Source organism: Desmodus rotundus, chromosome 5 (genome assembly GCF_022682495.2).
Source record: "Desmodus rotundus isolate HL8 chromosome 5, HLdesRot8A.1, whole genome shotgun sequence".
Lineage (NCBI taxonomy): Eukaryota > Metazoa > Chordata > Mammalia > Chiroptera > Phyllostomidae > Desmodus > Desmodus rotundus.
The window spans coordinates 137,600,200-137,618,763 of record NC_071391.1 but is presented as its reverse complement, the minus strand read 5'-3'; the positions used below and the strand labels follow the sequence as shown (position 1 = coordinate 137,618,763).

The 18,564-nt window shown below is 35.8% G+C and overlaps 1 protein-coding gene across 14 annotated transcripts in view; it reads right to left on the bottom strand.

Annotated features, from left to right (window-relative positions):
* The window catches only part of EHBP1 (EH domain binding protein 1), a 370,181-nt gene that overhangs the window by 261,319 nt on the left and 90,298 nt on the right, over window positions 1–18,564 (bottom strand). The gene's annotated exons all lie outside the window — the stretch shown is intronic.

The following is an 18,564-nucleotide window of genomic DNA, read 5'->3' as shown; positions in this document are numbered from 1 at the left end:
AAATAGTGAATGAATAAGCAATTATGAGTACTAAGACTTTAACGAAATTTTATAATATTTGCTTGATCTGTAAGGTATGATTAACATCAATGAAGATGAATCTCCACATAATGAACTGGGACAAAAATCAGAAAATTCAATAAAAATAAAGACTATCCAAGAGTATATCTATTGTAATAGTATGAAAACAGTGCTTTATTGATGCAAAGTAAAACATTTTCTTAAACTTGTTAGCAGGGACATTTTACAAAGTAAACTACTACATGAAATAAATGTTCTAACATGCAGTAGTTATTTGCTATTTTAACATAGAGCTTCTTACATTATATATAGATACATACAGTACAGTTGACTTAGATGTGAATCCATGTTATATCCTTTCCTGTTACCAGGAATTTTAGAATGTAAGATCTAAAGATGGAAACTTGCTTTCTTCTAATTAATATACTCTAATAAAACTGACAAATAATTAACAAAAATGACAGACATTAGGCAAGATGAAAATGGAAAACTAAATATTTAAACAAATAGGCAGTAATACAAGAATCAGGATTCTGAGGATTCTGGCAGGCTCAAAGCACATATGATCATTATTGGGCATACCTTTCTTTAAGGGCAACAAAAGTTTCTCCATTATTTTCTTTAAAGCTAAAGGGTCTTTTGAGAGTAAAGGAGATGGAATTTTCCTCCAGAAGCACAACTGAAAGATTTCTGAACTAGAACATACTAAGTATTTAATGTAAGGAAAACTAAGGAGGAAAAAAAAATGTCTATACATGGACTTTCTCTAAAATTTAACCAAAATGAAAGTGAACTGGCTGACAAAGACTACTAGCCATCTAGAATACCCTACCTAACTTACACAGCCAGTCACCATTCACATAATGATATACAACAGAAAGTTGACAAGATAATTAAAAGACCAGAAAAACCTGTCTGAACTATGAGCTTTCTATTTAAATTCAGGAGTTTAATTCTGAGCGGTTGGGGGGAAAAGATTTTTTGCTTCTAATATTGTTAACATGTTTCTATGTGGAAACAAAAACAAATAATATCACTTGTCAAGAAACAAAATAGCTCATTTTGAACCTTAAGCCTGTCTACTCAGAAAGGTCATCTAACAGGAAGTTTATTCATTTGTAGTGAATCACCTTTTCTGACATGCCAGTATCTTTTAGCAAGTTCTTAACTAAGCTGATGGTGTTCAAAAGTGACCTTCATTATTTATTTACCTTAAATAATCTGGTTAAAAAAAAGTGGGAGGATTGATGAAATAAGTTTGGCAAAATATTGAAGAGGGCTGAAGCTGGGGGATGGTTACATAGAAGTTTATAACATTATTCCCTCTACTATTGTGTATGTTTGAAATACTCTTAAAAATTTAAGTTGAGATTTTTAAAAACTTGAGTCTTGATTAGATTTATCCAAGCTGTTAAATTGGTATGAAGGAAAAGATTAGCAGAAGTCCTTTATATACTGCTTTCAAATTTCTGAATTATTTAGAAATCCAAATGGATCTAAGACTCTTGGGCTATATGAAAAGGACATGTTTGAGAAGATTATACCAAAAAAATGGCTCAAAAGAGACCTAATAATACAGGAATCTTACATGTATCAGTCTTCTTCAAATGTAAACTGGTCAGTGCTATATAGGACAATGCTCAACTCTATCACCGAGTAATCACTATGGCTAAGTACATAAATTTTTCTGACATCTCACAGGAGTGAGAGAATTCCACCTCCATTTTAATCAGCTGCAAGGAACAGTGTGGAGAAAGGACTGGCTTCCTGAATACAAAATTCAATGAACTACGAAGGGAAAAAATTATTACATACATAGTATATGATATAGTATACAGCACTAACAAACATAGCTATGATGAACATTACTGATTAAACCACTCTTTAGATACCGAGTAAGCAGAACAAAAAATGAAATACATTCTTTCTTTAAAAATGCATACTCTTAATTATTTTTGTAACATATTTTATGCAAATTATCTTTTCTTTTTCTTTTTTACTGTTATTAGATTACAGTTGTCCCAATATTTTGCCTTTGCCCTCCTGCACCCAGACATTCCCTGCTCTCACAGTCAATCCCCACACTGTTATCCATATTCCTGGGTCATTCACACATGTTCTTTGACTAGTCCCTTTCCCTTCTTTCCACCATTATCTCCCTCCCCTCTGGCCACTGTCAGTCCGTTCCATATTTCTTGTTCTGATTTGCTCAGTAGTTCATTTTGTTCATTAGATTCATCTTATAAGTGAGATCAGATGGTATTTGCCTTTTACCAACTGGCTTATTATTGTACTTAGCATAACAGTCTCCAGTTCCATCCATGTTGTCACAAAAGGTAGGAGTTCTTTCTTTCGGCTGTGTAGTATTCCATCATGTAAATGTACCACAGTTTTTTAATGCACTCATTTGCTGATGGGCACTTATACTATTTCCAGCACTTGGCTATTATAAACCTTGCTGCTATGAACTAGGGATGCACACATTCTTTCGAACTGGTGTTTCAGGATTCTTAGGGTATTTTCCCACCAGTGTAATCATTGAGTCAAAAGGCAGTACCATTTGAATTTTTTCAGGAAATTCCATACTGTTTTCCACAGTTGCAGCACCAGTCTGTATTCCCACCAACAGCACACTAGGGATCCCTTTTCTCCACATCTTTACCAACACTTGTTGCTTGTTAACTTTATTAATGATGGCCACTCTGACAGGTGTGAGGAGATATCTCACTGTGGTTCTAATTTGCATCTCTCTGATGGCTAGTGTTGTTGAGCATCTTTTCATATGTCTATAGGCCATCTGTATATATTCCTTGGAAGTGTCTATTCAGGTCCTTTGCCCATTTTTTAATTGGATTGCTTGTCTTCCTGGTGTTATGAGTTCTTTATATATTCTGGAGATTAAACCCTTGTCCAATGTATCATTGGCAAATATATTCTCCCATGTGGTCAGTTCCCTTTTCGTTTTGATGACGGTTTCTGCAGCCACGCATAAGGTTTTTAATTTAATGTGCTCCCTTTTGTTTAATTTTCCTTTATTTCCCTTGCCCTAGGAGATATAGCAACAAAAATATTGCTATGTGGGATATCTAAAATTTTACTGCCTATGTTTTCTATTAGGACTTGTATGGTATCACGACTTATTACTTAGGTCTTTTATCCATTTTGAGTTTATTCTGGTGTATGGTATAAGTTAGTGGTCGAGTTTCATTTTTTTGCAGGTACCAGTCTAGTTCTCCCATTTGTTGAAGAGGCTGTTTTTACTCCATTTTATATTCCTGCCCCCTTTGTCAAATATTAATTGACCACAGAGACATGGGATTATTTCTGAGCTCTCTATTCTGTTCCATTGATTTACGTGTCTGTTCTTATGCCAGTACCAGTGCTTTGATTACAGTGGCCTTGTAGTATAGTTTGATATCAGGTATTGTGATACCTCCAACGTTGTTCTTCTTTCTCAAGATTGTTGTGGCTATTCAGGGTCTTTTTTGGTTCCATATAAATTTTTGGAGTATTTGTTCTAGATCAGTAAAATATGCCATGGGCCCTCTGTGCTTCTTGAACTTGTGTGATTTGTTCCCTCACCAAGTTAGAAAAGTTTTCTGTCATTATTTTTTCAAGCAGGTTTTCTAGCCCTTGCTCCTTTTCTTCTCCTTCTGCAATTCCTATGATGCAAATATTGTTACATTTCATGTTGTCATGCACTCCCTTAAACTATCTTTGTTCTTTTGAGTCTTTTTTTCATTTTGTCACTTTGACTGGATGTTTTTTCCTTATATAATCTTCTACTTCATCTAGCCTGCTTCTAATTCCTTCTCATGTATTCTTCACTTCAGATACTGTATGCTTCATTTCTTCATTCTTATTCATAGTTTCTATGTCCTTTTTCACGGTGATGAAGTTCCCACTAAGCTAGACACTCTTGGGATGCCGTTCATGCAGTTTATGTGGGTTCTCTTGTTGTAATGGGGTTTTGGTTGTTCTTGGCTCATTCATTGGTGGGTTGTCCCCTCAAGCTAGCTGACTGACCCCCACCCACCATGTCTGTTATACAGGAGCTGCCAGTACAAAAAAACAAAAAAAAAAACAAAATAAAACAACCACCCAGCAAACAAACCCCTCAACCATTAACATGATATCAGCAACAAATGAGCTAATATTAATAAAGGTAGAAAGAAAGATTATACAAAAGGAAAAAAGAATATGAGGCGACTAATGGAAAGAAAAATGATTTTGAGAGGGTAGGAAAACGAGAAATAATAGCAGTAGGGAATAGAAGCAAGGCAAAGAAAAGGAGAAAATAAAATTTACAATGTAAAAAAAATAGGGAGGGAAGAGAACAAAATGGGAGTAAGAAAAGGGAAGAGTACAATATGAAGATTGAAAAAACATAGTGAAAAAACAGGAATCAAATTGAAAAAAACAATGACTGCAGTGATATCATGACAAATGAACAAAGATTAACAAAGGTGGAAAGAGAATATTATAAGAAAAAAAGAAAAGAAAAAATGATTGTGAGATGTCTAAAAGAAAGAAAAATGATTTTGAGAGGGTAGGAGGAGGAGAAATAATAAATGTAAGGGTCAGAAACCAGGCTAAGAAAGGGAGAAAATAAAATTTAAAACAAAAATAAGACAGGGCAGGAGAAAGGCAAAATGGAGTAAGACAAGGGAACAGTAAAATATGAGATTTAAATTTTAAAAAATAGTGAACAACAAGGAATAAAATAGAAGAAATGCAACAATAACCCCAATATCAATGACAATTGAGCAAATATTAATAAAGGTGGAACAAGAATAAGGATATTATAAGAAAGGGAAAAGAATGTGAGATGACTAATAGAAAGAAAGATGGTTTTGAGAGAATGGAGGGAGAAAAACTAGAGTAAGAAATAGAAACAAGGTGTAGAAATGGAAAAATAAAATTTAAAACAAAAATAAGAAAGAAAAGGAGGAAAGCAAAATAGAGTAAGAGAAGGGACAAGTAAAACATGAGATTTGAAATAAAATCTCATAAAAATAAGAATAAAATATATGTAAAAATAAAAAATAGCAAAACAATAGGGACAAACTCAAAGACAAACGATGTTTAAAAGCTATGCAGGAGAAAAAATAATGCCAATAATGAAAAAGAACAAGGTGGGATTCGTCTCGGCAGAGTCTAGTGTGTTTGCCTACTGTCTTCTCCTTCTGGATCTGTCCCTGGTAATGTCAGCTGGTGCCCCAGTCTAACTTTAGGCAGCTTATTCAACAATTCAAGCAGTCCAGTCTGTGGCTGTCTCCTTCTGACTTGGCTGGCCCTCTCTGTTCTGCCGTGTTGGCTTTTTATCAGCACAAGGCCTAACGGTGGTTTCATCTAATGTCCAACAGCACCGTATGTACTACCTCCACCTGCCTCTAGAGGGGGCTTCTGGTGCCTCTGGAGGATGTCATTCCTGGTTCTCTCCTAGGGCGTGCTGTTCAATCTTCAGGGAAGATGGGGAGAGGGGGGTTCCCCCATCCCTGCACCACATGTTTTGGTCTGTCCCAGATTATTTCCAATAATGTGTAGTTTCTGATGAATTAGCTGTTTCATGTGCAGGGCCAATGTGTGTGAAAACGTCAGCTCTTTCCTGCTTGGTACTAATGGCAGCTCTGTGTGAGACCTGAGGCTGGGCAGGGCCCTGAATACCTCTTGCTGTGCCAATTTCTAATCTGTCTGCTCTGCTGTTTTCAGAGGAATAGGGCCCAAGGAGGAGCCAGCATAGAGTCTGAAAAAAGTTCATAAAGGGCTCCTTTGGAGATTCTCTTTCCTTCCCTTGTGGATATGTGCCCAAAAGGGGGGTCTTGAGCCTGGCCTTCCTGTTCTGCAGAGTTTGCAATCCTGCAGGTGGGAGTTGTATGTGCCTCCCCCTTCTCAAACGTTTGTACTCCACGGTGTGAGTGGCCCTGACTGGCAGCAAAGAATCTCAGGTGCTCAGCTCTTACCCGTCAGGCTATAGTCCACTGCTCCAGCAGGAAGCACAGACCCAAATCCTCTGTTTTGCAGGCAGCCCCTCCCCACCCACACTCACCAGCCGGGCTGGATGGGGCCCCACAATCCCTTCACCATGCAGCCTTCTACTCTTCCTGGCCAGCTGGACTCTGTGGGCATGAACCATGCTTTCAATCTAGTCTCTTTGCTGGCAGGGTAGCTGCGTGTGCACGTGGGGTCCCTGCTCAGCCACGCCTAAGCACCCCTCTTAAAAAGAGTCCCTATGTGGTACCCACATTTCTACACTGAGCCACAAACCAGCCCTCTGCACACTCCACCTCCCCAAAAGTCAAGAAGTCTCTCAGTTAGGGCTGGCCATAGCCTGCCGGTGCCTCTGACAGTTTTAGGAAATAGAATTTCTCTCTTGAACTCTCCTGGTTGGTGCTGCAGCTATGGATGTGCTGTACCCTGTGTATGTGCAGCCTGAGTCTCCCAGACTCTGTATATCTTCCCAAGTCTCTCTTGATGAGGACTGGGGTTTCCCTGTGCAGGTCTGAGGCTCCCTGCTCTGGGAGGGGTGGTGTTGGGAACCGCCCTGCCTGGTTTCAGAAGCTGTAACCCCCCTTGGCTAAGGCTGAGTAAGAGATCTTGGGACCATAAGCCACTAAGGACACAAAGCTTATCTTCCTGGCCCTTATCTTCTTGGGTGCTGCCTCTGCCCACTTTTACTTCACCCTGCTTGGCCCCAGGCAGATGACTGATTAGCCAGTGGCAGGTAAGATTCCTCAAGAAAGGGACAACCCAAGACAGACACAGTCGCGAAGGGGCTCTCAGGGAAGGACTTGGGGGCTATGGAAAAAGGGGGTGATGGACCCTCACCCCTCGGCTTTTACATAGCCTGAGTCCTCATTCTGTCTGCAAGAAGTCTTCTAATCTCTTGGCTGCCTTACTTCCCCTACCTGACTTAAGCCTGAAACAATGCCAGAGGGCAGTACAGTCCTGGGCAGGAATGGGCAGTTCCCCTGGGTGATAAGGCCTAAGGACCAAAGCATAAAATCCTGTCAAACCTGCTTTGCTAAGAATGCCCTCAATTTACTGATAAGGGTCCAAGCATGAAATGAGTTTTGTCTCCCAAAGTTTTACAGCCCTTTAGCTAACTGACCCTGACTCAGAATAAGCCCTCATAGTTCTTTGAATGTTATCTATTATTTGATCAACCTGCCTGACAATGATGAATGAGGACCTTCCTTGATGTAATAAAAGCCTGTCCAGGCAAGGGTCGGGGCGCTCTCTCAGAGAGTGGCCACTCTGTCCCTTTTCTCCACAGGACTTCTGCAGTCCGTGTGCTTTTTGTTCATCTATCCACAATACCGCAGACACCGCTGGTTGGAGTCTGTATCAGGGTGGGAGCTACTAAGCTGCATTTTCTGTCTGTTCTCGCCTCTGCTACATGCACCTTGTGCAGGGTATTTCTCCTTCAACTTATAAAATCTCTTACCAGATGGTGCAGGGCATCTCCTCTTGTACTCCTTGGCTTCAAAAATGCCTATCAGCTAAGGTTCTGTTGATTGTTCTGTTGATTGTCAGATCAGCTGAAAATCCATGCTGGGGGCACTAGCAAGTGGGCTCGGCTCCCACCTACTCAGCTCCCATCTCTGCTCCCAAGTATGTTCTTAACGGAAGTTTGAAACTCCTCTCCATCCACTCAGTGTCACGTGCATTTAGAAGGAATGTCAATAGGGATTGATCAGTTTCAAGAAACTTACAGGGTCAGATTTCTAGCAGGTGGAACATTAACAGGTGGGCTATACTAGGGCAAATGTCCTAACTTTAAAAAGCTGAGCCATCTCTGATTGGTACTTAGATTATAAATTGTTGCATTGGTTACATGAGAAAGGAATGATTCTAAATTCTGCGATGTGGGGTGTGGTATTCTTGTATACACTGATCACCCTTTTGACCCCCGAAAAACTGGTTATTCATAAGAGGCTTCTCCTTCCCCTCTGGCAACCATCAGTTTGTTCTGTATGTTTCTGTTTTGGGTTGTTCGGTCATTTGTTTTGTTTCCTTAGATTCCACATATAAGTGAAATACAGCATTTGTCTTTCTCTGTCTGACTTATTTCACTTAGCATAATACCTTCTAGGTCCATCCACGTTGTTCAAATGGTGAGATTTCATTCTTTTATGGATAAGTGACATTCCATTGCAGGTATATATTATTGATTATTGCATCTTCTTTATCCATTCATTTATCAGTGAACACTTAAGTTGCTTCCATATCTTATTGCATATATCTTTCAAATTAGTGTTTTTGTTTTCTTCAGGTAAATACCCAGAGTGGAATTACTGCATCATATGGTAGTTCTATTTTTTATTTTTTGAGGAACTTCCACAGTAGTTGCACCAATTTGCATTCCCACCAACAATACACGAGGGTTCCCTTTTCTCTACGTCTTCGTCAATACTTATTGTCTTTTTGATAACAGCCATTCTGCCAGGTGTGAGTTGATATTTCAGTGTGGCTTTGATTTACATTTCCCTGACTATGATTAGTGATCTTTTCATGTACCTGCTGGCCACCTGGATGTCTTCTTTGGAAAATGTCTATTCAGGTCCTCTGCCCATTTTAAAATCAGATTGATTGTTTTTTTGAAGTAAATTTGTATCAGTATTTTATATTTTTTGGATATTAACCCCTTATCAAATGTATCATTTGCAAATATCTTCTCCCATTCAATAGGCTGCCTTTTCTAGATTTTACCTTTTTTTTTTAACTTAATTTTAGGGAGAGGGAAAGGGAGAGAAACGTTGAAGTGAGAGAGAAACATTGGTGGTTGCTTCTCGTATGTACTCTGACTGGGGCCCAAACCTGCAACCCAGCCGTGTGCCTTAACAAGGGATTGAACCAGTGACTTTTTACTTTGTGGGACAATGCCTAACCCACTGAGCCATACCAGTCAGAGCAGTAAGCTGCCTTTTAATTTTGTTCATGGTTTCATTCACTGTGCAAAAACTTTTTAGTTTGATGTAAAGCTATGCCAACTTAAATGGAAGAAAGTATAAGCTATAGTTCCTAAAAAATAGATATCTTCTCTTTACCCAACCATCAGAGTGAGATCCCTTGGCCCAGATGACAAAGGAAATAAAATAATTTGAGGACAGAAGAAGTATTTATATATATTATTTCCCTCTGAAAAAATTAGTAGAATTAATAAATCAGAATACAATTTTGTGAGATAAAGAGACTGACCTCATTTCAGAGGAAAATTCAAACTTAAATTTAATAAAGTCAGAAACTGGCTGTGATTTTTCTATTGTTTACACTGTATTGTTTGAGTTATTATATAACTTCCATTCCTAGTATAATCTTGTCAGGTAAATTTGGTTGGATAAGCAATCTTGTACAACATAAACTAATAAAAGAAAAAAAACCAGAGAAGAATTTATAGTATTACCTTGGAATTAACATAATTAATGTCCTATACTATCCATTTAAAATGCTTCTGGAGATAACATCAAATAAATAGCAATAAAGGCACTGAGGAGCCAAAGTGCCCATCTCACTAGTCACAGGTAAAAATAGTGGGAAAGACTGAATAGGTGGCCCCAAGAAAACATATTTTGATATCCCACTGATCTCCTTTAAGGAGGACATAGTACTTCAAGTTAATCACTTGCCTATTATTAAATTTATTGGGTTAACAGTAAAAAAATTAGAGGTCTATTGATCTTTAGTGAGGAGCTCAGGTTTTGTTTTGGTTGGTTCAGGGTTTAGTTTTTTTTCTTTCTTTCTGTCAATTATCTCATCAAGAACAGTTACTACTCTTAAATTCACCATTGCCCTTATCTGAGCTTGCTTTCCTCTGCTTAGAATGCCTTTTTTTTTTTTTTTGCTTAACTCCATTTTTTCTTAAAAACTAAAGCTCTGCAGCCACTTCCTCTACAAAGTCTTTCCTGACTCTGCCCTTCTTTACAGTCCCCCAAGGACATGTATCTTTTTTCTTGTATTTCTTTCCTTACATACATGACCCCCTCACTAGTTTAAACACTCCGGAGAACAGGCTACTTTAGGCCATCAACTATAAGTCTCCTTTGGTTTTTAAGTGATGTGCCTTTATTTTATATAGTGCTAAGAAAGAAAAAAAACCACTACCAGTTATAATTGTAAACACCAAAAATGTAAGTTGATCCCAATTTCAGAGAAGTTAAAATATGGGAGGAGAAAATATGCATCTCAGAGTCGAAATTCTACATGTCTTAAGTGATTCTGTATCTTCATTATTAACAAAATGTCTAGGCATATAGAAAATACACATTAAATGTTAGTAGAATAAGTGAATGAATAAATGAATTCATCCTAGGATGATACTTCATCAATATGAATTTTTGGATTTATTAAAAAAACAAAAGATTCTAAGAATGAAAATTTTTAGATTTTAAAAATTTAGACCTAAGGATATAATTTACAAATTTATATCCAGTTACATTGGTTCTGGTTTTAGTTGAACAACCTAAAGCACCAAGAAGATAAACATTTGTTTTGTTATCTAAATATAACTGTTATAGCTTCACATGAAAATCCAGGGTGGGGCAAAAGCAGGTTTACAATTATTCATATGGGAAATAATACAACAATTAACAAATATAATACAAGAATAAGTGCTGTATTTTGCATATTCACAAATGTAAACCTACTTTTGCCCCACCTTGTAAAACCCACAATGTCAATTGCCTAAGTGAACAAACATTATATTATAGTAGATAAAAAAGAAACATGTTTTATAGTATCCATTCTTGAAAATGTGCACTAATAACAGGCATATAGATTATAAGTAATCCAAAATAAAGGACATTTTAAAACCCACTTACATTTGGTTTTGGAGTACATCCACATATTTACATCGTGAAAAGATAAACACAAACACAGACTGTCAAGCCCAGAGGCAGATATTAATAAATTATCAGCACTTGTTTAATTTTAGAAAACAAACTGGTTCTTATTCTTGGGTTAAATTTATAAGGAGAAGATATCCTATCAAAAGCTGAAAAGTTTAGAAAGATGAAAATATTTTTAAGTTTAATCTAAGTGACATGTTTGTAAGTTAAGTTGCTTTGTTATTTATTTAAGATGATCAAGTTTAGAATTCACTGAGAGGCACAAGTGGTATAAAGGAGTGAAAAAACTAAAATCCTGCAACAATAAATTTGGAAATCTAGTTTCCTTTCCTTTACATTTTTCTATGTCCTCCTTCTAGAGCACATAGAGGACAAAGAAAAGTGTAAAGAGGACATAAAAAATAATGAAAGAAGCTACCCCTTACTGAGCTAGATGCTTTACATACATTATTTCTAATTTGCAATTACATACAGAGTAGATATTAATACCATAATTTTATACCTGAGTACACTAAAGCTATAAAAGATCATATAATTTATCCAAGGTTACAAAGCTAGCGGTAATAAAACCACCTTTAAAGTCTGATTTATGGACCTGACCTGTCTGTGTTGGTTGGGCATCATCCCGCAAGCGAAAGGTCACTGGTTGATTCCCAGTCAGGGCACATACAATACCTGGATTGTGGGTTCGGCCCCTGAAAGGGGTGCTTACTAGAGGTAACCAGTTGATGTTTCCTCTCCCAAACTTATGTGTAAGTAGCTTTCTGGTCCAAAGAAGAAAGCTCACGAAAAATTGGGAAATCTTCCCTGTGACCAGAAACAAAAAACCCAATAAAATGAAGACAGCACGATCTCAATTTACACAAAGAGGCAGGAAATTTGCTTTGAGAAAAAAATATTCTAAAATCTAGGAATCAAAAAATTCTGGGATCCCATTTTGTAATGTCTAACTGTAGTCAAATAATTATTCCCAAAAGCTTTTGCCCTGAAAATGTACAATAATTAAAGACTACCTTTACTAACTGAATATATACCTACCTCACAGGTTTCCGAATACAGAAGGCAGATTAAAAACTTCTCTGTAATGATTCTGTAATTTCAAATTATTTCTTTTCATCTTTGTCTCTAAGAGAAGTAGTTATTGCATAGGAGTTAAGAGCAAAGACCATGAAGAAGACTAAATAAAATCCTGATTTCTTAGCTATGTAACCTTGAACAAGTTACTTAACCTAACTCTTACTTTCTTTATCTGTAAAGTAAGGTTATTAATATCTGACTTACAATTACTGTAATTAGTACATGAAATGTGTATAAAACATTCTACATAGTATCTGATACAAAGTGCCCAATAAATTTGTTAGGGTAACATATTTTGATGACTTCTCTGTTTTGGGGGGTGTTTTATATTAGGCAAAAACTTTAAACTTTTTTATCAACTGTGCAAGGAAACGAAAGGTATTAAAATTTCCATTCAAAGTGTCAGGACACCTTGCAGCGTCAGGATGATTTACCAAAAGACTTTCAAATAAAACCTAGATTTTACAAGAAAAGACAGACTTTAGTCCTTTGAAATTCACTAGCTCTTCTGTACACAATGTTCAAGCACATTTAAAATGTAAGGCAGAGTACTTTTGTAATATGTTATTGCTACAATAATAGAACTATTTCTACAGACAAGAGTCAATTTCATCATTAACCACTGAGGGGAGCTGCAACCTAAAAAAAGGTCTATATAGAATTTCAAGGTTATTTTTAAACTTTCTCATATATCACAATATTTGTTTAATAAACTCTTATTAAAATATATTTTTAATTAACTTGATAAGTATATCTGAATTATCTTTTGGGGGCCTTACAAGTAATAAGGCAGCTCATTGTGTCCACATAATAAAATGGGGGATCCCTATCCATATCTCCCCTGCTTTTGCTCCAGAGCACTTATCTAATATATTTATTTGTTCTCTCTCTCCCTTCCCACCTCCCTTTCTGTCTCTGTCTCTGTCTCTGTCTGTCTCTCTCTCACACACACACACACACACACATGCACACACACACAGGAATGTAAGCCCCATGAAGAGATTTTTGTGTGTTTTACACATCAATCCGTTTCAAGTACCTAGAACAGGGACCGGCACAAAATACACATACAGTGAATTAACTGCCATGGAATGTGTAAATAAATGAGCTAAATACCGGTTAATTTACTTGAAAGGTTAAAATACATTAAATAATGTCAACTATAGTAGTCCCTCTTGCCAACAGTTCATTTTCCAAGGTTTTAGTTACCATTTTTACGGTCCAAAAATATTAAATGAGAAATTTCAGAAATAAACTATTCATAACCTTTCAACTGCATGCCCTTCTGAGCAGAGTGATGAAGTATCCCACTCTCTCCAGCCAGGGTGTTAAACGTCCCTCTGTCCAGAGCATAGACTATCTGCCCATCAGTCAGTCAGTAGCCTTCTAGGTTATATCAGGTTGACTATGGAGGTACTGCAATGCTTGTGTTCAAGCACCCCTATTGCTTAATAATGGCCCTAAAGCGCAAGAGTAGTGATGCGGGCAATTCAGATATGCCAAATAACTGTAAAGTGCCTTCTTTAAGTGAAAAGGTCAAAGTTCTTGACCTTAAAAAAAAACCCATGTGCTAAGATTGCTAAAATCCACAGAAAGAATGAATATTCTATCCATGAAACTGCCTAATTTATAAATTAAACATTGAGTATGTATATACAGGGTTCTATACACAGTTTTAGACATCCATTAGGGGTCTTGGAATGTATCTCCTGTGGATAAGGGGAGAATACTGTAAAGCAAACTGCCTCAACCTGAAAACTGTGTTGTCTATGTATACTGAATTATGGTTTAAAAAAAAATCTGAGAGCAGTTATTTAATCCTACAAATGAGTATATGAACAAAGCTCATAAGAATGACTTGTTTAACGTAAATTTATAGTAGAATCCCTCTTGATGTGAATGGCATAGAGAATTGGTCAATTAAGTGAAGAATTTATGAATATTGACACACATTTTAATTTTTTTCAGCACATACTGTTTCATTCATCAGTTTTGATGGTTTCTTTGAATATAACTTTGTTTTCAATTTTCTTGTATAATCAACTCTCCTAATATATCATTAGTGCATTTCAATATCTTTTAAATGAAATGAATACTTAAGGGCAACAGAGAAGCAATCTGAATAAAAACTTCTTCCAGATTTTTATAAATTTCTCCCAATTTTTTACAGTTGTATATCCACCAATTTCATAGCAGTTTCTAACAACTCAGTTTTATCAACTCTTTCAATGCATTTAACAGTCTTCATGAAATAATTCTTCAAACTGGTATTTCTTGGCCTATGAAATATCTAGTCCTATAATTACCAATAACAGGTTAGCAGCCTTATAAGAGGTTTTGTAACCAACAAACCCAATTTACATCTTAAAGCGTGTAGGAGTACATCAGAGTAGCCTACTAACCATGTTGACACATGTGGGGTTAAAACCAGAATGTCTTATTGACAGAATAAAAAGTATGAGATAATCTATGTAAATTAAGGAGAGGTTGATCAGAAGAGCTTCTATGTAATGGCATATTATGGATCCTTCACATAGTATCTCACTGCCACTAGAGACTACTTTTTGAATTTTTCTTCTATACTGTTGACGGATACCTATGTAATCAATCTGAATCTCAGTCTCTCTCTCCCACTCCAGCCCCTCTTATTAGCATTCATCTGATGAGGAATTTACTACCACGCCCTAAGGTTTTGTTTCTTAAGTTTCTTCTGGGATATCTTTTACTTCTGTACAACCTCCTCTTCGGCTTATGAACAATCTGCTCTTTTTCAGTTGGATCCTCTCCATGTGTCAGGCAGAGCTCATGGTATAGATTAATACACCCATGAGCTCTGTAAATTCTGCACCACATCTTGGGACCTTTATTCGCCTGGATGTGCCCAATGACTAAACTTTTAAGTTCAACATTACTCTCTGCATTTTTTAGCATGTGCAGCAAAAAATCAGCACTCTTTGGGCCTCTGACCCTGCATCCAGACCCACTGTTTGGCCCGGGCACACCTACCAACTCCACCAGATATGCATACCCTTGATAGCCTGGGCAGTTAGTTTCGGGAGTGTTCTTAAAGTGAACACAAAGATTAAACCTCTTGGTTTGCATGGTTTTGTGGGGTTTTCTGGGTCAAGTGAATAAAGAACTATTTTCAGAGGTCACATCAGGCTACTTAGAGATAGAGCTATAGTTCCTCTCTTAAAAATAATAATCCTTACAGGATTTCTAACAGTTAATTGAGTTTAACTATAATCATTCACTCACTCGTACAACACATATGTATATCGAGTACCTACTTCACAAAAGACATTACATTAAAAAAAAAAAGAAAAAAAATTGTATATATGGAAATAAATGGAACAGAACCCTGTTAAATTTACTTATCCAAGCAGAGGTCCTATTAACATCTCAGACAACTGACCTAGATTTTCTAGAGCAGATAAAAAGATTTAACACCAAGATAGGAAAGAAAAACACTATTCTTCAAATTCATCTATTCCTCTCATTATATAGGAGTTGGCCTGGACAGAAGGAAATTAAGTTAGTACTGCCCAATTCTTGTCTATTTTCCAAGTGAGAATACACTACCTTCTTTTTTTGTTTTGTTTTAGATTTAATTAAACAACCTCATCCTTTGAGACTAGACAAATCACAATTCGTGACAGTTATTCTAGTTCAAAGTATGTAAATTAGTATATTCTCTTTTAATACATTTAAATGCTTTAGTTACAATGTGTATTCATGCTCTTTTTCCTGTGTACTAAGAATACAGCAATTTCATAATACTTCTGAAGTCTGTTAACAGTATATAATGTAAGTAAATATGGTAAAGATGTATTTAATATTTAACTTTCTTTAACCTCTTTTTAAAAATAAACATAATACTAGTAAAATAGGTCAAATCCTATAATTGTCTCTAAAAAAAATGTGCTATTAAAACAGGTATAAGCCAACAATAATAAAATCATAAGAAATTCATCTAATAAATGTTATTTTCTTGCATTTGTGTTCCTAGCAAGCATTATTAATTGTTGTCATTATCACTGATAGATATAAAACGTCCACCCTTCCACATTCTGATCAATTTTAATTTTCTTCAAATGAGCTTTTCAATGCCTACATTCCACTAATTTTTGGCTATTTCTTAAAAGACTGATACACACACACACACACACACACACACACACACACACACACCCCATGACTGAGAAACTAGGTTTCTACTACAAAGGCTAGTATCTTCCTTAACGTGAAAAGTGAGTTTATACCACAATTAAATTTTCCTTTTTCTAAAAAAAATTAAACTATAGTTAACATGTAATATTACATTGAATGTAATACATGTGATCAACATTTACATCCCTTACATACTGCAAAGTGATCATTGATAAAAATCTAGTAACTATCTGTCACCACACAAAGGTTATTAAGATGCTACTGGCTATATTCCCTATGCTGTACATTTCAGGCCCCATGAGTTATTTTATAACTGGGAAGTTTGTATCTCTTACTCCCTTTCACCTTTTTCAACCACACAATTTTCTTTCTTTTTTTAAATCTGGCATAGGAAATAACTATTATAGAAACAAGAAGTATGAGCAAAGAACTGTTGTGCTAAAAAGTTCAGAATAGGAAACTAACAACAATACTCATATTATATTCCAGATTTAAAAGTATATAGAAAATACAAATACTGACATGGACTTTTTAAAGAAAGATGTAAATTAGGGATATATTGATTTATTATAAAACGCTGTACTAATTATTTTAAATACTGCATTCTTCATGAACTTGAAAATAAAAAATTTGCCTCCAAAAAGGTAATTTCAAAAAGTTTATAAAGATATTTTTACCAACAAAAACAAAGTCACAAACCTACAAAAGCCTAATGAGATCAGTTAACAGAAAGCATTCATTTTAAAGATGAAGAAACTGAGCCCAAGAAAATAATCTACTCAAGGTCACCAGTCTTGAAGATACGAAATCAAGATTTTACTCAATTCTAACCCAATCAGTAGCTCATGTTTTCTCTCTATATGATGATGAGAGAGAAAAAAGTGTATTTTTTTTTTCAAACAAGATTATGAGGCACAGAGACAAAGAGGCAGAAAATCTTTCAGTACTAAAAAGCATAATGATGGCTGAGATCTCCACTACATACCTTAGAGTAAGGTCTTCAAAATCATTGGATAGAATAGTAAAATTTAAATCTAATTAAATTTAAATAATAGTTAAAAAGCCATCTATATATTTATTGGATTTTTATAAATCTTATTAACAAACATTTGTAGAAAAGGAATAGTAACGTATTTCGTTTTTCATTTTCCTCCTATGGCCATTTTCTTACCTCAATCACATTTCTAGCAACTTCAACCATCTGAGTAAGAAATGCTCAAATGAGCAAAATAAGCTTCTGAGTTTAAATAAATATATTTTTCATTAAAAGGGTACCCAAACACTTTTTGATTTGAAAAGCACATACCTCAAAAGGAAAAGGATAATTCAAAATATACCCTTTTATCTCATGATCCATTTTAAATCTTACTGTTTCACTTTAAATTTTACTACTTCTCTCCTAATCTTCAAATACTTTTATAAAATCTGTAACACAAATTTTAATGAAAGAATTTTTCCTAAAATCCTATAGATTTGAAAGCCTTCTGCATTCAAACCTAATCCATATCATACAGTTTGATTTTTGGGGTGGTTTTTTTTTCCACTTCTACCTTTCAGTAGGTTCATTAGTTTATAACCTATCCTTCAGAAATTTGTTCATGGTATGCTTCTACCCTAAGAGTAATTGTGTAGTAATAACACCTTTCTCAACAAATGTGAAGTTAATTCTTACATATTTTTACCATTAACTACAATCCAAATTTAGTTCACTAATTCTTTAATACATCAACTTAACTAACAGACTTCAGATGTATATGACACAGCCATCAGTATTGAAAACCAAAAGAACGTTCATTGGGGAAAAGCTCCTGATGTGAGAATGAAAGCTAGCTGTTGAAGCTGTAACTAATTTCAAGAAGTCTATGTTTGTTTTTAAAACTTCAGTGACTATTCCAAGTATAATGTTCAGGCCTATCACTACAGAGAAAGCGAGAGGGTTGTTGACATGTATGAACCTTTAACATGACACTGGCTTGATATGCAGCCATCAGAACTCTACCTGCTGTGTTTGGACTGATCTCCCTCCCAAGCTTCTCAGATCTTTCAGACTAAAAACAGCCCAGCTACTGCTGGAAAAAGTGCAAGAATCCTTTTATCACTGAGATATAAAACAAAATTATACAATATGCTGACCGAGGAAGGAAGAACACACTGCAAAGAATGTCACAGATCTGTTATACAGATATTTTAGAACTTTAATGGTGATTATGAAAACACTGATGATGACAATTGTAAAAACTAATATTCATTAGCATTGTTTAATCCTCACAACAACCACATTTATGGCTGAGAAGTTAAGAAACTAGCTACAGCTTGTAAGTGAGAGAGCTAGGGATTGAAATCACATCTGACTCTAGAACCCACACTCTTAATTTACTATATTTTCCTTTACTATCTTCCCTAATCCCCATTCAAAAATATTTACTGAACACCTACTATACCCACCTAC